We start from the raw sequence: 17,755 nt of genomic DNA, 5'->3' as shown, positions 1-17,755 counted from the left end.
CAAGCCCGGCATCATTCTGACTTTATCGGGAAATCGGGTTGTGGAGAGGTGAGGGGGGGAACCGACCAGAGAATCAAGAGGCCTGTGTAGAGTCTCAGTAAGAGATGTGGGTGACAGGCCTGGAGAGGTATCAGAGAAACAGAGCGAAAGGAAAGGACTTCCGAGAGAGTTGAGGTCTGCGAGGGATCAAGGCCGATTCCTGGATTTTGGACCTCATGGCGATGCCTCTCCTGGGAGAGGAGGCTCCACAGCGGCCGCGCCCTGGCCCCTGTGCAACCTCTGAGCCTGCATCCCCATGCAGCCACAGGCACAAGGAGCCTAGCGCCCAGATGCCGCGGTGAGCCTGCACCGGCCCTGGGGGTTCCTGCCAAGATCCACAAAAGCTTCGTTTTATTTAAAACCAGAGCTTGGCGGAATTCCCTCCCTAGCCAGAGCCAAGCCCATGCCTGCATCTTGTGAGCTGTGTTGTGGCCTCCGTTTCTGTGTATCTATTAGCAAGGTTTCTCCTCCGGAAAACGCAGCCAGCCCATCAATCACTCACTCCTCCCAGGGAGCCACAGAGCAGGGAGCAGAGGCCGGAATCCCAGCCGGCATCCGTAGGCTTTTGCATTTGGGACTGGGCCCCAAAGACTTTCCTGTTTATGCAGAGTAGGGCTTGGTTGCTTTATATTTTTAATTAAAAGCAGATTTTTATCAATCCACCCCCCCAAAAAAAATCTATTGGGGGAACTGTAATTTGGCTTCCAAGCTCCCTATTTAATACTCCCCGAGCGCCCATAAAAAGCTTTGGAGTTCAGTTCATGATTTGAATCTTTACAGATAATTAGCTGGTGGAACGACTGGGAGAGGGAAGCAGGTATATATTTTCACAACTTGGTGGGGAGTAGGTGGGAAAGCCAGGGTGTGGGGAGGGAGAGCACCCCCAGGCTGTCTTGGCACGGCCTGCTCCCCAAACATAAACACGCAATTCATTTAAAGACACATTCATTTAGGTTCTTTAATTGCGCCCATAAAAAGTGCATTTCCCCCTGTTTCTGAGGCATCTTATTATCATTCTGCTCAGCTGTCTCCCACCTTCAGCTTCCCCCTCCAGACCCCCACTCATCTCTCTCTCTTTTTTTTAAGTTTATTTTTATTTATTTGCATGCATTTTTCTTATTTTGCTCCCTGCCACTTTGGGACAAATGTGATGGTAGGTGTGAAAGTTCTTTTTTTTTTTTTTTAAGATTTATTTATTTACTTGAAAGTCAGAGTTACACACAGAGAGGAGAGGCAGAGAGACAGAGACAGAGGTCTTCCATCTGCTGGTTCACTCTCCAATTAATTGGCTGCAACGGCCAGAGCTGTGCATATCTGAAGCCAGGAGCCAGGAGCTTCTTCCAGGTCTCTCACATGAGTGCAGGGGCCCAAGAGTCTTGGGCCATCTTCTACTGCTTTCCCAGGCCATAGCAGAGAGCTGGGTAGGAAGTGGAGCAGCCAGGACTCAAACCGGTGCCCATCTGGGATGCCGGCACTGCAGGCGGCAGCTTTACCCACTATGCCTCAGTGCAGCCCCCAAGTCTTCCTTTTATAAGCAGCAAGGGTCTCAAGCTGCAGAGGGTACCAGAATCACCCATAATTCAACAGCAGCCGGGATGAAGGGGAGGAATTCAAAGAGTCGTCCTAACACTGTGCTTGTTGAACCTGACCCCAAGAGTTTCCGACTCCGTAGGTCTGGGGAGGGCCCGAGAACTCACATCTCCCGCAAGCCCCCAGACGGTGCAGACGCTGCTGGCCCAGGGGACCCCACTGGGAGAAGCACTGAGTGAAATAATTTTCAGAGGTAATTTTGGCTGCTCTGATCACGGCCAGTTACGCCTCTTAATGAAAGTGTGTGAGCTGGCCTACTGAACATACAGGAAGCAACAGTCCTTTGGTTGTCTCCAAGGTTGGGTCGAGATTTCAGAGGACGACTGAACTGGAAATGGTCCCCTGTTTTCTGGAACATTCGTCTCTGCCTACCATCGTCCCATCCGTCTGCGTCCTTGTCCTGCACCATGACAACCTCAGGGTTTACTTGGAATGTCGGGTGAGTGTGCACATATCTGTATACACGCAAATGTAAAAACAGGGGAGGGCATTCGGCACAGTGGCTCTCTCCACACCCACATCACACACCGAGTCCCAGCTGCTTGCTTGATCCAGCTTCCTGCTATTGTGCATCTCTCGAGGCAGTAAATGGCAGTTCAAGTACTTCCCTGCCACTCGCATGGGAGACCCAGAGAGTGCGCCAGGCTCCTGACTTTGGCCTACCCCAGCCCTGGTTGTTGCGAGTATTTGAGAAATGGGAGATCTCCATCTGTCTCTTTGCCTTTCAAATAAAGTGAAAATAAATAGGTTTATTTTTAAAACACTTGTATTTATCTCCCAGTGACTGTGGCTCTCCTCGCTCCTTCTGTCGGGATCTCCCTCCTCCAGGCTTCCAAGCCAGCACCAAATCCTTTGGAACTGGATCAAGAAATGGTTCGGCCTTCCCTGCAACATTGCACCTGTTAACCAGGGCAAAATTTGAATGTGAGACTTCTTGTCGGAAAAAAAAAATAAAACGAAGAATTTCAAGCTGGTAGCAACAGAGCATTAACTAAGCAAGCCCAGGACCCTGGGTGACCTTGCAGGTGGCACTCAACAAGTGTGGCTTGACAAAGCTGAAAGACCCAGCCTTGCCCTGCACCCCAGGCAGCTCTGTCCTCATCCGGCGTGTTGTCCTCGGGAGTAGGGAATGGTCCTTGGGTTCACATCTCTTCTGGGAGCTCATGAGGTCCTGTGACACAGTCTTTGTCCTTCATCCCACTCAGACAGGGGGGAAGAAGGGACTCTGTAGGGAACTCCTCCATCCCCTCCTCCATCCCCTCCTCCTCCTCCTCCGTCCCACCCCCACCCCATCCCCTCCTCCGCTTTGCTGATTTTCCAGTTCCCTCCTGCACACCTGTATCCACTCTCTTGCAAGAGCCTCTCACCTCTGTTTTTTTTTTCCTTTAAGATTGTATTTATTTATTTGAGAGAAGAGCTACAGACAAAGACAAGGAGAAAGAGACAGAGAGAGAGACTTTCCATCCACTGGTTCACTTCCCAGATGGCCGCAAAGGCTGGAGCTGTGCCCATCAGAAGCCAAAAGCGAGCCAGGAGCTTCTTCCGGGTCTCCCGCATGGGTGCAGGAGCCCAAGCACTTGGGCCATCCTCCACTGCTTTCCCAGGCCATAGTAGAGAGCTGGATCAGAACAGGAGCAACCAGGACTAGAACCGGTGCCCATGGGGGATGCCTGCACTGCAGGCAGAGGTTTAGCCCACTGTGCCACAGCGCCAACCCCCAACCTCTCACCTCTTGACATTGGACTGAACCCAGTTCCTGGGAAGGCAGGCACTTCCTCTTCAAAGGAAGGCACGAGTAACTGCTTCAGCCCCACACCCTGTTTCTAAAATTGGGTCAGCTCATTATTGGCAGGCATCCTCCAAGGCCTCAAGGGCAAAATAAGTCAAACACAAAATGGCTATTACCTTCCCGAAGTTTCTAACCAGCTGGGGAAATTAGAAAAAAACGAATAGGAAAACAGATCTTGCAACTCTGAAACCAAGGTAACAGGCAAAGTTTGGAGATGAGCTCCATCGCGAGGGAAGGGTTCCTCCCCACCACCCACCCACCCACACACAAGGGGTCTCCAACAGCACTGAATTCCAAACCCCACTGGGGGAAGGTTGTCCAGAAAAATGAAAGGAGATTCCGGAATGTGTGTTGCACGTGAAAATCACCTTAGGAGCTTTAAACCTGACACAAAAACAAGACAGAGTCACAGGCGATTCGATGGGCTTTTTGCTCTATAGTTTTTTAAACGTTTGTATATAGAAAATATTAAGAATATGCAGCAGAGAAATGTCTGTAATGAACCCTTTCACGTAGCTCATCCAGTTTCAGTAATTACCAACTCAAGGGCAATCTTGCTTTAACCTCTCTCCCCTCCCATTAACCTCCTCCTCTCAAAAACACTTTATTTTGAAGGAAATCCCAGTTGGTGGTCTGCTTGATTGAGAATGCATCTTTAAAAAAAAAAAAAAAAAAAAAAAAAAAAAAACCATGACTGGAGCTGGTGCTGAGGTGCAGTGGGTTAAGCTACAGCCTGAAGCTCTGGCATCCCATGTGGGTGCTGGTTGGTGTCCCGGCTGCTCCACTTTCCAATCCAGCTCCCTGCTAATACGCCTGGGAAAGCAGTGGAAGATGGCCCAAGTCCCTGGGTCTCTGCAGCCACGTGAGAGACATAGAAGTTCCCTGCTCCTGGCTTTGGCCTGGCTTAACCCTGGTCATTGCAGCCATTTGAGGAGTGAATCAGGGGATGGAAGATTCTCTCTCTCTCTCTCTCTCTCTCTCTCTCTTTCAAACAAATAAACAAATCTTTTTTAAAAATGCCCACAACAATCCAGGTTAAAGTCAAGGCCAGATGTAGGAATGGGGCACTCCAAGTGGGTCTCCCATGCAGATTTCAGGAAACCAAATGCTTGGGTCATGATCAGACTGCTTGCCATTGGATATGGAGTAGGAGGGACTAGAACCAGTACTCTGATATAGTGCAGGTATTCCAAGCAACAGCTTAACCCGCTGTGCCACCATGCCTACTCCATAGAATGTATCTTTATTAGATAAGACCCCTTCAAAAAATAACTACAGTACCATTATCACACACACACACACACACACACACACACACAAAGGAGTACTTCCATATGGCAATAGCTCCTCTTTCTTCCTACTTTCTTTTAGGAACTCTGATTTTTTTCATTTTGTAGTTTATCTTTAAATATTTCAATGTAAGGAATACATGTGTGTGGACAAGCATGAACGGTCTTCAAAAAATTCATGGAAAATACATACTATGAAAAAATGATGCATGGATTTCCATTTTTTGCACTAATAAACATCTTTGAATTTCATTTTTCCATGACATGTTTGAAGTTCTCTCATGTATAAATTACATACATGTAAACATATATACATAGAGTAGCTCCCCATTACCCACAGGGTATAGGATCCAAGACCCGCAGCAGATGGTACTGAACCCTAAAGCAAACAGGGAAAAGCCACTGCAGTAGATCTGATCACCAATATGGCTACCAAGTGACTAACCGGACAGGTGGGTAGCACATACGCCGTGGATCCACCGGACAAAGATGATTCACATCTTGAGTGCGACAGAGCAGGACAACACGCGATCACGTCATGTCACTTAGGAGAGCACACAATTCAAAACTCACAAACTGTCTCCTTCTGGAATTTTCCACATACTTTTCTTGGATCACGGTTGATCAGCGGTAAACGGAAGCCTCAGAAAGGGAAACTGCCATTAAGAGCAAACTGTTCTACAGCTGTTCCATACACACACAGACATACGTGTGTGTGTGTGTGTGTATGATACAGATAGACGCAACAAATATAAACCATCTACCCAGCTCTTCTTAACAGAAGTAGTACGCCACAGCCTCTGCCCTACCCAGCCCCTGCAGGAGATGCTTCCCTCCTGTCACACAGAGATCGGCCCTACTCCTCAGCCCTACCGGGGTGGTAGAGGGGAAGGATTACCAGAGCTGCTTCTGAGTCCTTTCCCGTTATTTTTGCCACTGCTAATAGAGCTACAAGGAATGTCCTTATGCAAATGACTTTTCGAATCTCCGGGCTCTCTTGTGAATCTGCTACGCATTGGGCTTGAGAATTTCCGACCAAGAGTGAAAGCAGCATAAGTACAAACCCCAGCTCTGCCCTTGAAGTATCCCTTATAAAACCTAGAGAGGGGCCGGAGCCGTGGCTCACTAGATTAATCCTCCGCCTGCGGCGCCAGCATCCCATATGGGCGCCGGGTTCTAGTCCCGGTTGCTCCTCTTCCAGGCCAGCTCTCTGCTGTGGCCCAGGAGTGCAGTGGAGGATGGCCCAAGTGCTTGGGCCCTGCACCCGCATGGGAGACCAGGAGGAAGCACCTGGCTCCTGGCTTTGGATCGGCGCAGTGCACCAGCCGTAGCTGCCATTTGGGGGTGAACCAATGGAAGTAAGACCTTTCTTTCTGTCTCTCTCTCTCTCTCTCACTGTCTGTAAACTCTACCTGTAGAATAAAAATAAAATAAAATAAAATAACCTAGAGAATAGGGGCCGGCACTGTGCCGTAGCAGGTAAAGCACTTCCAGCATCCCATATGGCTGCCGGTTCGAGTCCTGGCTGCTCCACTTCCGATCCAGCTCTCTGCTGTGGCCTGGGAAAGCAGAAGAAGATGGCTCAAGTCCTTGGGCCCCTGCACTCACATGGGAAACCCAGAAGAAGCTCCTGGTTCCTGACTTCAGATCAGCTCAGCTCCGGCCATTGTGGCCAACTGGGGAGTGAAGATCTCTCTCTCTCTCTCTCTCTCTCTCTCTCTCTACAACTCTTATTTTCAAATAAATAAATCTTTAAAAAAAAAAACTAGAGGGTATCTCCTACCTCATAGATTTGCGGAGAGGATTAAATGAGCAAATACATGTGTGTGTTGGTGGGGGGGCTTAAATTCATTTCCGGAAGCTTCCAGGAAGGTACCCATCCTCATCATCATCAACATTGCTCCAGACGTACGAGTTTCTTATTTAGCGTCCCTCACTCAGTTTCTTTGACAGTCTTGACTGCCTCAGGACATTGGCACAAGAAACTGAGCCCATCATTGTGCAGTTGTGCAGTAGCTATAAGAATCCCCAACAAATTAGAGGACGGGTTTGTTTTTATTGCCATGATTACACAGTGGCCCCTTTCGGAGAAGTCATCGTAGCCAGGATGCTGGGACTCTCATCTCTAGAGAGCTATCTTTTCAAGTTTTTCAGACTCAACTGAACCACTGAGAAAAACCTGTCAATTCACTCAAACCACTAATTTAATTGATTTTTTATTTTCTACAAAATCGACGGACTGAGTAAATTGACTAAATTGACTGACTGTTTTGATATCACTTAGGCCCAGCTTGAGGGGGGATAATCACGCAGGGGCAAATAATTGATATTGACATTGCTGCAGTGATCAAAGACCCCCTTAGCGTGGGCTCACAGGAACTCTGGCTTGCTCACCGCAGAGACGTCTTTGTACCGCTCCATGCTGCCATACAGAGGATGAATCCTGCCCCGTCCGCATTATAGGGGTGATCGAAATAGAGGGCAGATGGGGAAAGCAACTTTTTTAAAGAATCAATCGATATGTAAGCATGCTTTCTTGGTGTGACTCCGTGCGCCTAACTCTTGAGTGTGCAGAGAATCTACAGAGCAGGGGGGTCTCTGGAGCTCCCCACGGAAGGCTGAGTGTGTACTCCCTAAGATCTCCCCTTCCTAGTGCCCAGAACCTGCTTATGTGGGCTTTGAAGATGTGATTTAGTTCAGGATCCCAAGACAGGGGATTGTGATGGATTATCTGGGTGGATCCAATGCAATCACAAGTATCCTTTTTGGAGAGAGACAGGGTGAGATTGTATTACAGAGGAGCAGTAGATGTGAGGATGGCACGATGCAGCCAAGCAATGTAGGAAAGCTCCACAATGCAAGACCAAGGGTTCTCATCTAGAACCTCAAGCGCTGCCAACACCTTGACTCTGGCCCAGGGAGACAGACATCAGACTCCTGGCTTCAAAACTGTAGGAGAGGCCAGTGCTGCGGCTCACTAGGCTAATCCTCTGCCTGCGGTGCCAGCACCCCAGGTTCTAGACCCGGTCAGGGCGCCGGATTCTGTCCCGGTTGCTCCTCTTTCCAGTCCAGCTCTCTGCTGTGGCCCGGGAAGGCAGTGGAAGATGGCCCAAGTGCTTGGGCCCTGCATCTGCATGGGAAACCAGGAGGAAGCACCTGGCTCCTGGCTTCGGATCGGTGCAGTGCGCTGGCCATAACTGCCAGTCAGGGGGTGAACCAATGGAAGGAAGACCTTTCTCTCTGTCTCTCTCTCTCTCTCACTGTCTAACTCTGCCTGTCAAAAAAAAAAATCTGTAGGAGAATAAATGCACCTTGTTCTAAGCCACTAGGTTTGTGATATTTTTGCCCAGCAGCAGTAGCAAGAGGAGAGAGAGGGCAAGAGGAGAGAGAAGCTGAAGGGCTAGAACAGGTTGAGGTCCTGTCCCCTGTTTCTGCTCCAAACAAAACATTTCTGCTTTAAATTTGGGTTCCATGTGACATTTCATTGGTAGTGGGGAGGAGAGGATTCCAAAAGGGGGTGTGGGAGAAGGAGAATTTGACACAGAGGTGGTTGATATCCCCAAATCTAAAACTTAAGGCCAGAGCCGGCACTGTGGCATAGCACGTAAAGCCACCACCTGCAGTGCCGGCATCCCATATGGGCACTGGTTCTAGTCCCGGCTGCTCCTCTTCCCATCCAGCTCTCTGCTATGGCCTGGGAAAGCAGTAGAAGATGGCCCAAGTGTTTGGGCCCCTGCACCTGCATGGGAGACCCGGAAGAAGCTCCTGGCTCCTGGCTTCGGATCAGCACAGCTCCGGCTGTTGCAGCTAATTGGAGAGTGAACCAGTGGATGGAAGATTTCTCTCTCTCTCTCTCTCCCTCTCTCAAATACATAAATAAGTATTAAAAAAAAAAACACATGAGGTCGTGGTACTGGAAGTACCTGTCACATGAGCAACAGAATAGAACGTATTGGTGGTGGCATTGATGGAAGTTACTTTCTGCTCTGATTCTTTCATCTACCAGCGGCACACTACAGCTCAGTGCCTCGCCCCAGACCATCCAGCTCCAGGCAGGGCAAGTTCTAGAACCCAGGTCTCTGTAAAACTGGTATCTATTACCACCCACAGCCTGGACCTCCCTTCTCACAGTAAATGCCAGCGCCTGGTTGTGCCTTACTTACAACAAATTCAGTTGTTGCATCAAAGCTCTTTTATTTCATGCCCTTTATGACAGAGCCATCACCAAGTCCCAAGGAAAGCTGAGCGCTCCGGGTTCTCCTGTAGTGCCGGCTGTCTGGCTGGGCCAACAGATGACCTTCTACCTGGCAAGGGAGAGCCACTTCTGGTCCCTCCTGCACCCAGCAGCTTTGAGAAATGGATGCTGCTGTCTGCAGAGTGAACTGTTGAGGAGACAGTGGGCCAGGCCACGGGGCAGGCGCCGTGAGGCTGCAGCTGTGAGACAGCGGTGGAAGCAGCTGCTGGCTCATTAAGGGCACTGGGGTGAAATCTGGGCCACACCAGGCCCAGCCATATGCTCATCTGCAAACCACAGCAGCTGGCCGCTGCATCTCGCCTCTGAACAGCAGCGGCAAGGTCAACATCCTCTCCCAGCTCTGGGAGCGCCTTCTCCCGCGGCTCGGTCACCGGCCTTGACGTCCTACCGAGGAGGTGTCCTATTGGCCATGCATCAGGTGGAGAGAGTAGGTTTTTTTCTATCAGACCCGTGCTTTTATGCAATTGCCCTGTAGGAGAATGAGGAGGAAAGAAACAGCAGATACGCTGGAGAGGCACGGATCTGGTCATTCCACTGCCCAGAGCTCTCACGACTTTCCCCCTGAACACAGGCATTACCTCTTATTTAATAACGCTCCTCACCTGGTCAGTCAAGAGTCTCAACTCTCCAGTCCCTACTACCTGCCTCAAGGCGTCTTTTCCATTCTTCCACTCAAGCCAAAAGGGGCAACTCATCGACCCCCTCAACACGCAACTACAAGGTAGATTTATTTTTGTGCAAAAACGTTGAAACCCATGCATGGCTTTTTTCATGACATGCATTTCTATAAACTTCTGGAAGACACCATGTGTTAGGGGGCAGTGGGGGTCTGTCTGCCATCTCCCATTGGTTCAAGTTCTCTGAAGAATTCTACCCAACACACCAGCAGAGCCTAGATGGTCTGCCCCTTGCATTCTAGTCCCTGGCCTGACCCTCCACCACCATACACTTTGATTTTGCCTCTTGGTCTTCCTGTCACTTGCTCCGTTCCAGTCATGTTAGTCTTCTTGCCGTTCCCAGAAAAGAGAAGCCCAGTTAAGCCTCAAGACCTCAGTGCCCTCCATGCTCCCAGGACCCAGGCCATGGAAGAGGCCTAATCTGGTCATCCCTCCAGGATCGAAGTGGCTCACAGCCTCACCTCCTCACTTCTCTGTCCCAACGTCATGACCATCAAGCTTTGCCAGCCCCACCTGCACCAAGTATTGTGTACAGGTGCTTCCACACAGATACACACACAGACGTCTATTCATGTCCTTTCCCTTACATTTCCTTCATTGTCTCTATCACATTTATCATTCTCTGATGTGCTACATGCATAGTTGTTGATTTGTTTAGTGCCTGCCCCTCTTCTCTAGAATATAAACTTCTTGAGAGTATGAATTTTATCCTGGGCCAGCGCCATGGCTCACTTGGCTAATCCTCCACCTGCAGCACTGGCATCCCATATGGGCGCCGGGTTCTAGTCCCAGTTGCTCCTCTTCCAGTCCAGCTCTCTACTGTGGCCCGGGAGGGCAGTGGAGGATGGCCCAAGTGCTTGGGCTCCTGCACCTGCATGGGAGACCAGGAGGAAGCACCTGGCTCCTGGCTTCAGATCAGTGCAGCGCCGGCCGTGGTGGCCATTTGGGGAGTGAACCAATGGAAAGAAGACCTTTCTCTCTGTCTCTCTTTCTCACTGTCTATAACTCTACCTATCAAATAAAAAAAAAAAAAAGAATTTTGTCCTGTCCACTTCTCTACTCTCACAGTCTAGACTAGTGCACAGTATACTATCCATTCAGTGCTCTATATCTATGTGTTGATTGAATTAATGGATACACTAAACATTTTAAGCTTTCTAAAAAAGATTTATTTATTTTCCTTGAAAGTCAGAGCTACACAGAGAAAGGAGAGACACACAGAGAGAGAGAAAGAGAGAGAGGTCTTCCACCCGCTGGTTCCCTCCCCTGATGGCCACAACGGCCGAAGCTGCGCTGACCTGAAGCCAGGAGCCAGGAGCTTCCTCCAGGTCTCCAATGTGGGTGCAGGGGTACAAGGACTTGGGCCATCTTCTTCTGCTTTCCCAGGCCATAGCAGAGAGCTGGATCCGAAGTGGAGCAGCCAGGACTGGAACCGGTGCCCATATAGGGTGCCGGGGCTGCAGGCAGCAGCTTTACCCGCTATGCCACAGTGCCGGCCCTCATTTTAAGCTTTTTTTTAAAATAATTTTCTAATTTTTAATTTATTTTACTTAAAGGAAAGAGAACTTCCATATTCTGGTTCATTTCCCAAATGACCAGGATCCATGAGCTCAATCCAAGTCTACCAAGGTGCGTGGCAGGAACCCAACTACAAGAGCCATTACCCCCTGCTTCCCCAGGGAACACATTAGCAAGAAACCGACATGAGGAACAGAGTCAGAACCTGACCCCAGGCACTTGAATAAGGGCTGGGGGTGTCCCAAGCAGCATCTTAATCAGTAGACCAAGCCCACATCCCTTGAGCTTGACTGTATAAGGAGCTAAAGGTGTTACAGATGGGTGGCAGTAAAGGACACATAAACAATCGCAGTAGGAAACTGGGAGTTTGCTGTGTGTTGGTTAAGAATTAAGCAGCCAAGAATTCAGGGTTTTGTCCTCCAACAGGGACCTGGAGGACAGCCACTGCATACTGCTGATGAAAGGCTGATCTTTATGCTTTAACAGCCGGCACAGCACGGAGCATCTCTGACATCCTTGTCTATAAATTAAGGAGCCCAGGCAGGATATAAGCTAGAGGTGAAGTGAGTGAGTAGCCCCATGCACGGCCAGGATTTGCCTCCGAAAACAGCTCTGGGTCTTGCTCCAACACTGAGATAAATTGGAGAGAGAAGCCCTAAAGTTCAATGCCAGTGAGAATAGCTGCAATATTTTCCATCGGAAATAGCCCACCAGAGCCATAAAAACTCAATGAAGAAATCAAACTGAGAAGGTCTAGTTTTTAAGCAATGTGACATCCTGGTAAAAATCTCCAAGAGAAGAAACTGGTGGTGAAATATTGCCCCTAGTAAGTAAGTGGGTTGTCTCGTTCTAAATGGTTGTCGGAAGTTGAGAAGGCTGAAGTTGTACTTGAGGAAGAAAGAAGAAAGAGGCTGGCAGCTGGGACAACAGAGACCTGGCTCAGGCCTGCTCTGGGATGGTAGCCAAATGGGAGCTGAGTTCCTGCTAATTGCCCTCTCCCACGAAATGGCACTAGTCCGTGCCCTACCCTGTTGCACAAGACTCATCACAAGCACCAAACGAGGACCAATCGGCAGAAGCACCTTAGAGAGCTGTAGGCTCCACAGACACATGCAGTAATACTAGTGGACTATCAATGAAGAGTCTTGTTTCTTTTAAGATTTATTTATGTATTTATTTGGAATGCACAGTGACAGAGAAGGAGAGAGAGAGAGAGACAGTCCATTCACTGGTTCACTTCCCAAATGCCTGCAACTTCCAGGGTTGGGCCAGGCTGAAACCGGAAGCTAGGAATTCCATCTGGGTCTCTCATGGGGGTGGCAGGGACCCAGGCACTTCCACCATCATCTACTGCATCCCAAGATGTGCATCTGCAGGAAACTGGATTGGAAGCCAAGGCAGAACTTGAAGCCAGGCACTCCCGCAGGCAGGCGACATGAGTGATGGGTTAATCTGCTACGATACAACACCCACCCAACTGTTAAGTTTAAAAGAAAAGGAGGGCCGGCGCCGCGACTCACTAGGCTAATCCTCCGCCTTGCAGCGCCGGCACACCGGGTTCTAGTCCCGGTCGGGGCGCCGGATTCTGTCCCGGTTGCCCCTCTTCCAGGCCAGCTCTCTGCTGTGGCCAGGGAGTGCAGTGGAGGATGGCCCAAGTGCTTGGGCCCTGCACCCCATGGGAGACCAGGAGAAGCACTGGCTCCTGCCTTCAGATCGGCGTGGTGTGCCGGCCGCAGCGCACCGGCCACGGCGGCCATTGGAGGGTGAACCAACAGCAAAAGGAAGACCTTTCTCTCTGTCTCTCTCTCTCTCACTGTCCACTCTGCCTGTCCAAAAAAAAAAAAAAAAAAGAAAAGAAAAGAAAGAAAGAAAAGGAGCAGGATTATGTGCTTATAGGTATGCTATATTTGTATAAGAAAGGAAAGGTAACAGATATGTGTGGGGAGGTTTAACTCCGATACACATAGCCTATCTTTGGAAGGATAATAGGCAAGCGATGAATGATTGAATGAATGAATGAATGAGATAGACATAAGCTCTCTATCTTTCACAATATACCTTTATGTCTTTTTAATCTTGTCCCACAGAAATATATTAGCTAAAAATTAAATTAAAAATAAAATGATAATGTAAAATACATTAGACAGGCTCATCGTAGAAAAGCTTCAAAACATAGCCAAGTATAGAGAGAAAATGATACGCTTCTGCAGCTTCATGACCAGAATCAACCATTATTAATGCTTGACATATGTCTTTCTAGTTGTTTCTCTTGGCATTTTTTATAAAAGCAAGAGGACAGTGGATGTAGATTTTTATATCTTATCCTAATAGAATTTCATCGGCATTTTCCCACATCCCTAAGATGTAAACACAACAATTATAGTAATGAATGCCTTGTATTTTTCACAGGAAAGCACTCTAGTATTCTTGAGCATTTAAGAAGCTTCCAATTTCCCATAGTCGTGTTTAAGCATTGGTCATTGTCTGAGTCTTTGATCATGTGACAAAGCTGAATTCCTGAAAACCCCCTTTGAGGAGCCATCTGAAAGTTCACTTCCAAAGAAAAGAGATCTGGCTGACTTCAGCCTTCTCCACGGCAACTTTCAACCCTTGCAGATACTGGAGAAATGCCTCCAAATCCCCAAGGACTCAAAGTCAGAGCCAAGAACTTTCTACTGAGCTAAATTATCCATCAGGCACCATAGTCCCCACTTGTCTGTAGAGGACCCGTTCCAAAATCTCCAGTGGCTGCCTGACCCTTGGATCATAACAAATCCAAAACTCAAGGAACTTCCGAAAGTTCATGGAAAATGGAATTAAAACATCAGCTTATTTTGACATGGAAAATTCTGAAATTCAGGTACGGCTTTTTCATAACCATGAACTTTTGGAAGACCCCCTCATAGGCATGGATTTCAATTTTTGTTGCACCAAAATCAACATAACTTTTGATTCCATTTCCTATGAACTTTTGGAAGCACACACATGTTGTTTCTTACACACACGAGTACATACCTAAGATACAGGTTAACTTTTAAAGTAAGCACGGCATTAGTCTGTTTTTCGTTATTTTAACTAACGTACTGGAGAGGAGCTTCTTGGGAAAGAAAAAGGGTTATTTTAGCATAGGGTACAGCTTGGAGGGTACGGCTCAGGACTGGGTGGCCCCGTAGTCTGCAGACACCGGGCATGGAGGGAGTGGATGAACAATAGACCAGGAAGCAGAGAGACAGCAGTAGGCAGAACCAGAAGGCAACTAAAATCAGCACCCTGGAGAGAACCGCCCACCAAGGGCACGCCCACAATGACCTAACCACCTCCCAGGGGACACACCTCTCCGACCTCATAATTACATCAAATCTCCACCCTTAATCCACCAACCATTCACAGGAAGGCATCAGAGTTTGAATACCTGCCCAAGTTTGGGGAAGACAAATCCTACTCAACCCACAATAGGTATGTTAAGAGATGAACAACTAAGGCTAAAACAGAGCAAGTATAACAACATGTTGCCATTAAAGTTACTTACAATTTGCTTGTTTCTGGAACTTTCCATTGCATAGTTTTAGATCATAGCTCTCTGCAGGTGACTAAAATGACAGAAAGCAAAACTGTGGCTAAAGGGAGACTACTGCATGCTGCATACTGCAGGTGACCTGTTCTGAAGATCCTTGTCTCTAGCCCTTCTTCAGGAAACTCCTGCAGAACAAACCACGTGAGAAAGACCCGAGGTTCAACAGGGAGCAACCAGCTGTGGGTCTTAAGTACATGTCCCTGTAGAGAAAAGAATGGGGGCTGGCAGTGTGGTGTAGCGGGTAAAGCCACCACTGCAGCGCCAGCAGCCCATATGGGCACCAGTTTGAGTCCCAGCTGCTCCACTTCTGATCCAGCTCTCTGCTATGGCCTGGCAAAGCAGTAGAAAGACGCTCCAAGTCCTTGGGCCCCTGCACCTGTGTGGGAGACCTGGAAGAAGCTTTTGGCTCCTGGCTTCAGATCAGCCCAGCTCCAGCCATTGCAGGCATTTGGGGAGCGAACCAGCAGAACGAAGACTTCTTTCTCTCTCTCTCTGCCTCTGCCACTATGTAACTCTACTTTTCAAATAAATAAATAAATCTTTTTTAAAAGAAAAAATGAAACATGTGAATTTTTTAAAACACTTGTTTAAGATTTATTTATTTATTTGAAAGGCAAAGTTGCAGAGAGAATGAGGGAAAGAGAGAGAGAGAGAGAGAGGTATCTTCCATCCAATGTTTCATTTCCCCAAATGACCACAACAGTTGGAGCTGGGCCAAGTTAAGCCAGGAGACAGGAGTTCCCATGTGGATTCAGGGGCCCAAGGATTTGGGCCATCTTCTGCTTTCCCAGGCACATTAGGAGGGAGCTGGATTGGAAGTAGAGCAGCCAAGACTCAAACCGGGCCTATATGGCATGCCAGCATTTCAGGGGGCAGGTGAACCTGTGACACCACAGTGAAGGCCCCCTGACATGTGAATCTTATGAGTGTTTTCATTTTTTCTTTTTTATGTTTTTAATTTGAAAGGCAGAGACGGACAGAGCAAGAGAGGGTCTTCCATCCACGAGTTCAATCCCCAAATGCCTGCAATAGGCTGAAGCTGGGATCCGGGTACTCAGTCTGGATCTCCCACATGGGTGGCAGGAACTTAACTACTCGAGCCACCCCCTGTAGTCTCCCAGGATGCACATTAGCAGAAAGCTGGAATCAGAAGCAGAGCCAGGACTTGAACCCAGGCCCTCTGGTTGGGGGTGCAGGTCTCCCAAGTGGCATCTTCACCATTGTGCCAAATATCCATTCCATTGTTTTTTTTTTTTTCCTTTTTAGCATGCGTGGATCTGGATGACAGAAAAGATTGTGAATATTAGAAATGCTGAAAGTCTGTGACGCAGCTGACAACGGCACTGGCAATGAGAAAGGACAATAGGATGCAAACAAGGAAGGCGCTCTCGCTACCTTATTTTGCTGCGTGCCTCCCCTGTGTGACAGCATTATCTGAAACGAACAAATCAGGTCGTGGAAGTGTACCAGCAGTCATAAAAGCCTACCCATAGTGTAAAGGTAAACTTCCAGAAAGATTATGTTACTGACCATTTGGAAAACTGAGGGAAAAAGAGAAAGTACAGGAAATATATAAATATGTATGAATACATGTTGCTACCAGGAAATCATTAGACACTGTGTAAAGAAATAAGGATGAAGAGATGGTTTAGAGCTACAGTCCATTTTATGAAGACAACAGCTAGAATAAAAACACCAACCTTCCTCAATATCAGAATGACCCTCAACACACACACACACACACACACACACACACAAGCGTGCACGCAAATGCAAAGGTCACAGAGTCAAATACTTAAAAGGATTTCAGATCATATCACAGAGAAAATCCAAACACTATGCCGCATATAAGAGGCATAAGTAAAACAAAGCAATTAAAAATAAAATTGTAATGTTAACAAATTCAATGACAAGTAAATACATGGATAAATAAAACGAAAGACTGAATAAAGATGTCCCAGAGAAATCCAAACAAAATGAAAGCGAGGTTTATGGTGTTAATATGAGACAAACTAGAATGAAGGCCAAAAAATAAAAACATTAAATGATACAAAAATGGGAAACTTTATAAAGCTAAAGGATCCAATGCACAATTGATACTTAACAGTTATAAATATTTACATACCCAATTACATAGCAACAATTTTCCTAAAGCAGAAATTGTCCAGACACACAAAAAAATGGACCACAATCTACCAGCTGCTGAAGATTTTAATTCCATTTTCTCAGTCCATGGTAAAGCAACATAAATCTCTGGTCTTTCTCACCTAGCAATGCCACCTCTGGGATGGATCCTTCAATATCCTTGTACACACACAGAGAGAGAAAATGACATGGGCATAGGTTATTTATTGCAGCATTGTTTGTAAACGGACAACTACAACTTTCTTGGTTCATCAATAGAGGATTAGTTAAATAAACTGGGGTGTCATAATTCAACTAGTTGTGCCAAAAGGAAATAGAAAGAAGTAGGAAGATCTCCATGTACTGATGGAAAGAGCTCTAGTACATATTTATTTTAACTTTAGAAGAATAAGCAAAGTACTCAACAGTGTAGTGCTGTACCTTCTGTGTAACAGGAGAAAATAAGACTATAAATTCGCATTTGCTGTGTGAAGACATGGTGGAAATGCAAATGCATAGCACGAAGTGAAAGACGGCCACCTGAAAAGGCTGCAGTACTGTGTAACATAATGTTCTGGAATAGGCAAAACTATCGAAATGGTAACAGGCTTAGTGGTGGGGCCGGTGCTGTAGCATAGTAGGCTGGGCCTCCACCTGCAGCACCAACATCCCATATAGGCACCAGTTCGAGTCTCAGCTGCTCCTCTTCCAATCAAGCTCTCTCTAATGGCCTGGGAAAGCAGTGGAAGATGGCCCAAGAGCCTGGGCCCCTGTGGGAGACCCAGAAGAAGCTCCTGGCCCATGGCTTCAGATTGGTCCAGCTCTAGCCATTGCAGCCATTTGGGGAGTGACCTGCTGGGTGGAAGACCTCTCTGTCTCTCCCTCTCTGTGTCTGTAACT

This window comes from Oryctolagus cuniculus, chromosome 19 (genome assembly GCF_964237555.1).
Source record: "Oryctolagus cuniculus chromosome 19, mOryCun1.1, whole genome shotgun sequence".
In the NCBI taxonomy this organism is placed as follows: domain Eukaryota; kingdom Metazoa; phylum Chordata; class Mammalia; order Lagomorpha; family Leporidae; genus Oryctolagus; species Oryctolagus cuniculus.
Note: the sequence above shows the minus strand (reverse complement) of the source record.